Source organism: Centroberyx affinis, unplaced genomic scaffold (genome assembly GCF_046629955.1).
Source record: "Centroberyx affinis isolate AG114_WGS23_722 - 3 ecotype Tasmania unplaced genomic scaffold, CSIRO-AGI_Caff_v1 ptg009905l_1, whole genome shotgun sequence".
Taxonomy (NCBI): Eukaryota; Metazoa; Chordata; class Actinopteri; order Beryciformes; family Berycidae; genus Centroberyx; species Centroberyx affinis.
The window spans coordinates 1-10179 of record NW_027284677.1 but is presented as its reverse complement, the minus strand read 5'-3'; the positions used below and the strand labels follow the sequence as shown (position 1 = coordinate 10179).

At 41.8% G+C, this 10179-nt stretch overlaps 1 pseudogene; it reads left to right on the top strand.

The window, feature by feature from the left end:
* The first annotated feature begins 533 nt into the window (after positions 1–533).
* On the top strand, positions 534–790 carry LOC139640596 (surfeit locus protein 4 pseudogene; annotated as a pseudogene).
* Positions 791–10179: the final 9389 nt, after the last annotated feature.

The window sequence follows — 10179 nt, the reverse complement described above, 5'->3', positions numbered from 1 at the left end:
GTTACAATTTTTTTTTTTTCCTCCCCTCCACATCAGGTTTCCCACCCATAATCCAAGCTACATGTATAAGAAATTCAAATTAAAGTAACTAAGAGCATAACAATATGGTGACATACACCTTGAGTTTCAATAGAACTATTAGATCAAAATAAATACGCTCAATTACACAAAATTGAATGGAGTTGGTTTATGGGAGGAGAGAAACCCAAACAAAAACAACAAAGAAATAAAAATAAAATAACAAGAACAAAAATTACAGTAATAAGACAAAACATACATGCATACTGCTTGATTGCATCATGATTCTGTGCTCACTTAGCCTGACAGAGGTGGCCATTTTTATAGGGGGTGAGGGGGTGGGGGGTTAAAAGAAGGTAATAGGGAAAGGTGTGGGAGGGTCAGTTTAGGAGGAGGGTCTTTAATCTTTTACAGTAGGATATGCAGCAGGGCAGAAGCAGCTGAACACAGCAGTGTGATGAAGGCTGTGGAGTTTCAGTATCATTACACTGTGCGGCGTCCCGTCTCTCCTGCAGGTCCTGCAGAACCTGGTGGGCACGGCGCTCATGTGCTGGTGGCCGTGGGCCTGAAGACCAAGCTGGCGGCTCTGACTCTGGTGCCTGGCTGCTCTGCATCAACTTCTACTTCAACGCCTTCTGGAGCGTTCCGGCCTACAAGCCCATGCACGACTTCCTGAAGTACGACTTCTTCCAGACCACCTCGGTGATCGGGGGACTGCTGCTGGTGGTGGCGCTCGGCCGGGGGGGTGTCGGTGGACGAGAGAAGAAGAGTGGTGAGGGAGGGAGGGGGAGGAGGAGTTGGTGAGGGGAGGAGAAGAAGAAGGAGTGGTGAGGGGAGGGGAGGGAGGGGGAGGAGGAGTGGTGAGGGGAGGAGAAGAAGAAGGAAGTGGGGAGGGGAGGGGGAGGGGGGAGGAGGAGTGGTGAGGGGAGGAGAAGAAGAAGGAGTGGGAGAGGAGGGGAGGGGGAGTGGTGTGGGGAGGGGGAGCAGCTACTAGTGATGGACGATCTGTTTCTCTCCTGATACGACTCAATACATGATCTGAGGTGCAGGATCAATACAACCAGGATACCATGTGATCAATAAAAGTCTGACTGTGCAGAATTCTGTTTATTTCTGAGACTCAAATCTTTCCAGCGATGCCATTGGCTGCTAGAATGTAAACAACAATTTAAAAATGTCGTTACAAAGTGACAATAATATAATTTGGATGGAGAGCTTGTGAAACTGTGATGGTCAAGAGTCTCATTAGTGATTACTACAGCAGAATACATGGAGCTGATATCACCATTCATGTTCCTGACAGCAGAATAACATGGAGCTGATATCACCATTCATGTTCCTGACAGCAGAATAACATGGAGCTGATATCACCATTCATGTTCCTGACAGCAGAATAACATGGAGCTGATATCACCATTCATGTTCCTGACAACAGACGGACTGACATTGTATTGAGATTTATTGAATTCAGAGATACACGGTTCCATCACTAGTACTGACGGAGGAAGAGATGGAGGAGGTGATGGAGGGAAAGAGGAGGAGAGGAGGATGGATTGGGTTTCTATGGAGATGGGAGAGGAGGAGGGAGGAGGGGAAGGATAAAAAAGAATGACTCCATACACCTCTCTCTCTCTCTCTCTCTCTCTCCTCTCCCTCTCTTCTCTCCTCCAACAGTTTTTATATTTATTCCACTTCCCTCGCTCCTCCTTCCACACCTCCTTTTTAAAGCGACCAATCGGAGATTCTCTGTGTCACATGACATCTGTGTGTGTGTGTGTGTGTGTGTGTGTGTGTGTGTGTGTGTGTGTGTGTGTGTGTGTGTGTGTGTGTGTGTGTGTGTGTGTGTGTGTGTGTGTGTGTGTGTGTGTGTGTGTGTGTGGTATGAATGATGGCTTCACTGTGTTTGACTGACAGCTCCAACTCTGTCTCTGATTGGTCCTCTGCCTCAGTCAGGAGTTACACTTCAGTTCAAACCTTTAATGTTTTTGTTGTTGTTTTTTTCTGACATTTTCCACCAGTGTTTTGTCTCTAAATATTTACAACATTTCTGCAGTTCTGCCTGTTATTTATTATCATTATAAGTATTCTGGTTATTATTCATTATTAGTTTCCATCATTTGAGGAACCAAATAATTTTTAGTTTTAAATCTTATTTCAACATCTTGACTATTTTCAAGTTTCAGTGACATCATGGTCGTGTAAAGTAACAGTATATTCTGTATCTGAACTGCAGCTGAACTGAAATCTTTAATTCATATGATTTATATTAGTGATGTTTAGAAAAAAAAATATGTGTTTCATTATTATATCAGTTGTTTATTAATCTGTATCTGTTCTTCTGTTCCTCTCACTCCTACAGACACACACACACACACACACACACACACACACACACACACACACAGACTACATGTGTATTTTTTTTATTTCAGAGATGAAATATGTTTTTTTGTCTTATGAAAGTATCAGTGTGAAAAGCAGGAGAGCATCACCTGTCTGTCTGTCTGTCTGTCTGTCTGTCTGTCTGTCTGTCTGTCTGTCTGTCTGCCTGCCTGTCTGTCTGTCTCTGTCAGTGTTTTTTTCCAGTATCTATAAAGTTATGACAGATTTAAATGATTTTCTATGGTGTTTTTGAAGCTGTTTAATAAATCCGGTGCAGCGTTGTGAAGCTTCTTGTCGTTTCTGATGTTTGGAGTCTCACACTCAGGAAAACTGATTATTATTATTATCAGAGGGGGATGAAAGGTTGGTGACCTCCGACCTCCAGTCAGGTGCTTCAAAAAGGAAAACAGAATAAAAGTAGAGAATACAAAGCATTAAAATATATAGAAGGGAAAAAAAGCTTCACTCACTCAGAGAGTAAAAGTGAAACGAGATGCAGGTTGCAGAGCGACAGGCGGTTCCACACACACACACACACACACACACACACACACACACACACACACACACACACGAGATGAGCCTGGAGGCTGAATCTGACATTAATATTTGGTTTTAAATGTTCATAAAAATGAGCTGTCCCTATGAATACATAAATAAATCATATAGTCATTTTGCTTGTAATTGTTTTAATTGATTTATTTCATGTAAAGCACTTTGAGTTGCAATCAAGTTATTATTACATAATCCAGGTGAAAGCAAGACTAAAAAGTGTTTTGAAAAGTGATTTAAAGAAAGACACTGATCCATCGAGCCTGATGGAGAAACTCAGATCATCAATATGAAGCAAATCAATTCTGTTTTTATAAGAATGTATAAGATAGTTTCTGCTTTTCTTCTGTAAAAGATTATTAATTTGATTTAACTGACAGTAGAACTCAGCCAACTGAACAATGATTTTCCAAGTTCTTTAACATGAAAAAACATTATGGATTAACATTAAATAAATGCTGATATTCTGCAGCAGAAATAATCAGTGTGACCTCACTGTGCTTCTGGTTCACTGACAGACAGGCAGACAGACAGACAGACAGACAGACAGACAGACAGACAGGCAGGCAGGCAGACAGACAGACAGACAGACAGACAGACAGACAGGCAGGCAGACAGACAGACAGACAGGCAGGCAGGCAGACAGACAGGCAGGGAGACGAGTTCAACTGGATTCAACACAACTGACAAACAACACTGGAATGCATTACATGAAAATATATGAATGAAAAGTATGAAAATTCAGTCTATCAGCTACAGCAGTGAGCAGGAGAGCAAGCTGAGACCAGGAAACATGCATGATGTGAAAATATACCAAAAATATTAAATCTATACAGTATGCAAATAAAAAATAAATGAAATAAACAAATATCAGTGTATATTCCCCCCTCTAGTGGACAACCTGAGAGCTGCAGCTGAGATCTGAACTATGGTCAGTTTAAAGGTTAAAGATTTGAAGACATTTACACTGTTGACTCAAGATTACAAAAAAGAGATATACAGATATATATATAGAGATATACAGAGATATATAGATAGATACAGAGATATATAGAGTGATACAGAGATTTACATATATATAGTGATACAGAGATACAGAGATATATAGTTAGATACAGAGATAAACATCGAACAAAAAGTTCGGAAATTTGTGTTTGGTAGATTATTTCTCTGTTGTAACAATGAGGAACCGGTCTTCTCGGGGTGTCGTCTTCTCAGGACGCCCACTTCGCGGTCTGTCTCTGACATCCCCCGTTTCATGGAACTTGGCCTTCAGTTTGGAGATGGTACTATGGCTCACTCCAAATAATGCCGCAACTCGCTTTTGTGGAACACCGGCTTGAAGTCGCCCTGTCGCACAGGCCTTATCGAGATCAGACAAACGTGGCATGCCGATTCTTGGAGCAGACACCGATTGATCACTGTAGCAGGGCCCATGCTCACAGGTGCCAATCAGGTACCTGACTGTCAGCACCTGGGGGACCGGAAGCTCAAAACAAGAGTCAATAGCAACAGCAGAATAAGCTGTTTGGCATTGGCAGAGAAGATTTGGCAAATTTTACATGAGCGCAACCCACATACTCAGCTGTGCTGCTCATCCCACAGATGCATGTGCCTTACAAATGAGGCACCATTTAAAAGGGAAATAAACAGGCTTTCCAACGGTATAAAATGTATTGCCAAGAAGCATTGTTACAACAGAGAAATAATCTACCAAACACAAATTTCTGAACTTTTTGTTCGATGTTTATATAGAGTGATACAGAGATTTACAGAGATATATAGAGAGATACAGAGATATATAGAGAGATACAGAGATATACAGAGAGATACAGAGATATATAGAGAGATACAGAGATATACAGAGAGATACAGAGATATATAGAGAGATACAGAGATATATAGAGAGATACAGAGAGATTCAGAGTTATACAGAGATATTTTAAGAGATACATAGATATACAGAGATATATAGAAATATACAGAGATACAGAGATATATAGAATGATACAGAGAGATATTTGGAGATATACAGATATATAGAGAAATATACAGAGATAGAGATATACAGAGAGATACAGAGATATATAGAGATATACAGAGACATACAGAGATATACAGAGATATACAGAGATAAACAGTTATACAGAGATATACAGACATATAGAGATATATAGAAATATACAGAGAGATACAGAGATATATAGAGAAATACAGAGATATATTTAAATATATAGAGATATATAGAGATGCAGAGAGATACAGAGATATATAGAGAAATACAGAGATATATTTAAATATATAGAGATATATAGAGATGCAGAGAGATACAGAGATATATAGAGAGATACAGAGAGATAGAGATACAGAGGGATACAGAGAGATACAGAGATATATAGAGAGATACAGAGAGATACAGAGAGATACAGAGATATATAGAGAGATACAGAGAGATACAGAGATAATTTCTGTTGGATAACTAGTCAGATGTTAGTTTAGTTAGTAGTTTGATCATTTGTGTCTTAAAGGAAGTTTTTCTGTCAGTCAGTCAGTTATTTATCAGGTTTCTGCTCACTGACAGTGAAACAGAAAGTCAGTCCACTAGATGTTGGTTAGACATCATGTTAGTTCATTAGTTAGTTCTCAGTAATCAGCTGAACACAGTGCATGGTGAAGTGTTCAGCAGTGTTCAGGCCAGGCCAGCATGAAGTGACTGAGGGGGCATTTGAAAATGGTGAGGGGGCAAATCTTTCTATATAGTAAAACAGCAGGTAACAGCAGGTTATCATCCTGCTATGCTTATTGCTGCATTTTCTTCATCCTGCGGGTGGCAGTGTGGTGTTTTGACTTGATCTGAACAAATACCTACCTTACCTTGTCCATGTGTTTGTGCGTCATGCCATAATATGAAATAGGAATATTTGGGGCAGATTGCCAGGTCACCACCTAAAATTGGTCTGAAATTCATTGATTTAACCATGCAACAGCCTCTGTAAGGCTAAATAACAACAACACAAGAGAGACTGTTTCAAAATCAAATAATACATTGATTTCACAGCAGTGGTGAAGCTGGTATTAAACCTGAGTTCCTCACACAGTTTAGGGAATCGGAGCACCCGGAACGCAGGTCTACGCAAAATAATCGAATTTATGAACGATTAGATGACTGCTAAGATCAACAAAATAATAGCCAACAGCATCAGGGTCATTAAGTAAAAATAAAAAAGATGATCAGATCGTTTTGCAGCTCTCTCTCTCTCTCTCTCTCTCTCTCCAATAAATAAATCTCTTGACAACCAACACAGAACAAACAGAGCTGCCTGTCCATGGTTCTGAAATAACAGCACTATGTTTCTATAGAGTACATAAGACTTAAACTGGGGGGGCAGAAAATACAACTGCCCCCTCTTGCCCCCTCTTGCCCCCTCTTGCCCCTCGTGGTGCCGGGCCGGTTCAGACTGAAGGCTGGAGTCTGCAGCAGCTGCACACTGAAATGATTCTGCACAGGAAGAGATTTTAATTTAAAACTCAACAAACATGGTGCCAGTCTGACCTCCACACACACACACACACACACACACACACACACACACACACACACACACACACACACACACACACACACACACACACACAGTGACCGGTGGGTTTTGTCCAGCTCTTCTTCTCTACGACTAATAAACAGCAGACTGGAGCCAAGGGCAGCACCTGAACCACACACACACACACACACACACACACACACACACACACACACACACACACACTCACACACACACACACACACACACACACACACACACACACACACTCACACACACACACTCACACACACACACACACACACACACACACACACACTTACAACTGCTGCTTTTTGGGAAAATCAATAACTCATAATTCCTCCTGTATGTGTGTGTGTGTGTGTGTGTGTGTGTGTGTACCCGTGTGGTTGTGTGTGTGTGTGTGTGTGTGTGTGTGTGTGTGTGCCCGTGTGGTTGTGTGTGTGTGTGTGTGTGTGTGTGTGAGGACAGACTGTGTGAAGGTCTCCTCCTGTCTGACCTTTACTGCAGTAAATGGATATTGACTGTAGTAAAGTCTGTGGTTGTTTTCTGAGTCTCAGTTTGTCCTTTACATAAAAACAGAAAACCATCAAAACAGAAGATAAAAAACACTACAGATTTATGATAAGATTTTTTAAAGGTCATTTCACTGACAAATTATGTAGGCTATGTTTTGTGTTTTATGTGAAGCACATTGAATTTGCCTTGAGTATGAAATGTGCTGTAGAAATAAAGTTTGCCTCGTCTAATAATAATAATATAATGACCTTTATTTGTGTCACAGCTTTCATACACAGCATGCAGCGGGAAATCTGTAATCTGCAGACAGACAGACAGACAGACAGACAGACAGACAGACAGACAGACAGACAGACAGGTTCATCACTCTGTTTAAAGTCAAACTGAACTAAAATGTTCTCAGCTGGTTTAACTGGAACTGAACCTCATCAGACCGGTTCTGTGGTCTGAACCAGCTGGAACCTCTGAGCAGGAGAACAGACAGAGGAACCTCAGGTCTAACAGAACAGACAGGGGAACCTCGGGTCTAACAGAACAGACAGGGGAACCTCAGGTCTAACAGAACAGACAGGGGAACCTCAGGTCTAACAGCAGAACAGACAGAGGAACCTCAGGTCTAACAGAACAGACAGAAGAACCTCAGGTCTAACAGAACAGACAGAAGAACCTCAGGTCTAACAGAACAGACAGAGGAACCTCAGGTCTAACAGAACAGACAGAAGAACCTCAGGTCTAACAGCAGAACAGACAGAGGAACCTCAGGTCTAACAGAACAGACAGGGGAACCTCAGGTCTAACAGCAGAACAGACAGAGGAACCTCAGGTCTAACAGAACAGACAGAGGAACCTCGGGTCTAACAGAACAGACAGGGGAACCTCAGGTCTAACAGAACAGACAGGGGAACCTCAGGTCTAACAGAACAGACAGGGGAACCTCAGGTCTAACAGCAGAACAGACAGAGGAACCTCAGGTCTAACAGAACAGACAGAGGAACCTCAGGTCTAACAGAACAGACAGAGGAACCTCGGGTCTAACAGAACAGACAGGGGAACCTCGGGTCTAACAGAACAGACAGGGGAACCTCAGGTCTAACAGAACAGACAGGGGAACCTCAGGTCTAACAGAACAGACAGGGGAACCTCAGGTCTAACAGCAGAACATGCAGAACCTTCAGAATCAGAATCCTTTTATTGGCCAAGTATATTTGCACATACAAGGATTTTAGCTCAGTGGCTGCTTCTGTTTTTTCTTTTAAAGACAGAAAGAATAAAACACAATATAAACCGATAAAAACAGTATATAGAAAACAGCATATAAAAAACAGTATATATATAAAACAGTATATAAATAACAGCAAAACAAATAGAAACAGTAGAAGAAAAAGAGAAGGTCAGAGTCAGGACAGACAGAAGAGCCTCTGTCTGTCCTGATGGACACTAGATGGAGCTCCTGTGTTTGATAAGTGAGCAGCAGAGAGCTGGAGGCTTCCTCTGTCCTGTCCTGTCTCCTTATCCTGTCTCCTCCTGCTGTCTCCTGTCTCCTCCTGCTGTCTCCTGTCTCCTCCTGCTGTCTCCTGTCTCCTTCTCCTGTCTCCTGTCTCCTGTCTCCTGTCTCCTTCTCCTGTCTCCTGTCTCCTGTCTCCTGTCTCCGTCTCCTGTCTCCTGTCTCCTGTCTCCTGTCTCCTTCTCCTGTCTCCTGTCTCCTGTCTCCTGTCTCCTGTCTCCTGTCTCCTTCTCCTGTCTCCTGTCTCCTGTCTCCTGTCTCCTTTTCCTGTCTCCTGTCTCTTGTCTCCTGTCTCCTGTCTCCTGTCTCCTGTCTCCTGTCTCCTTCTCCTGTCTCCTGTCTCCTGTCTCCTGTCTCCTTCTCCTGTCTCCTGTCTCCTGTCTCCTGTCTCCTGTCTCCTGTCTCCTGTCTCCTTCTCCTGTCTCCTGTCTCCTGTCTCCTGTCTCCTGTCTCCTGTCTCCTGTCTCCTTCTCCTGTCTCCTGTCTCCTGTCTCCTGTCTCCTGTCTCCTGTCTCCTGTCTTCAGTCTGATCTGGACTCCAGTCTGTTCAGCTGCTCTGGATTTTATATCACATTTATCTGTCAGACAGTTTGAGTTTCTGATCCACTGTGGTTTGAGGGTAGATTTAGGTTTAGTTCCACATCCGGCCCAGTTCAGGTCCCAGTTCAGGTCCCAGTTCAGGTCCCAGTTCAGGTCCCGGTCTCATCTTAATCTTTATCATAACACAACATTAATTCTGCACATTAAAACGACACTTCTTCTGTCTCAGAGGGAAAATCAGTGAAATGATTCTGATATGTTAGTCTGTCATGTTCTGCCTCAGTGGTTCCTTCAGTCCGGTCTGATCTGATCTGATCTGATCTGGTTCCTTCAGTCCGGTCTGATCTGATCTGATCTGTGGTTCCTTCAGTCCGGTCTGATCTGATCTGATCTGGTTCCTTCAGTCCGGGTTTTAGGGAAAGTGTAGAACAAATAAAGGAAGATTCTGAGGAGTGGAGAGAGTTTGAGTCACATCAGCAAAACCTCATCAAAAAATAAATGTATTAATTGGGTCAGGATCTTCTTCATCATCATCATCATCATCATCATCATCATCAGGCAGATTTATTTGAGAAATAAGTGTCCAGAGCTCCAGTCTGTCTGTTTCCTTCACACTTTAACTGGAAAATGTAATGAATTTTCATCAGCTGTTCTGATAGATCAAGAGAAAAAAACAATTACAATTTCAATGACAGAACGACTTTCATATCAGATGATCTGAACGTCCAATCAGAATCAGAATCAGTTTAAAAAAAAAGAAAAAAGAACCGCCGCAGAGTGGAGGAAGAAGAAGAGTTTCTTCTTCTACAGAATCCATTTTCTGACAATCATCTGCTGTTTTTCAATTTCAGGCAGCAAACATGTTTCCAAAATGGAAATATAGACTTTGGAATGAAACTCTTCAGAAACATCAGAACACAAGTACAAGGAATTTATAAAAAAAAATAGAAATAGAAATGTCAGAAGCAGGATGCTGCTGTTCAGTTTGAATATGATTCACTGTTAGAAGCTGACTGATGGAAGACAGCAGGAGAGAAATTATACTACTACTACTACTAATAATAATAATAATAATAATAATAATAATAACAGCAATAATAT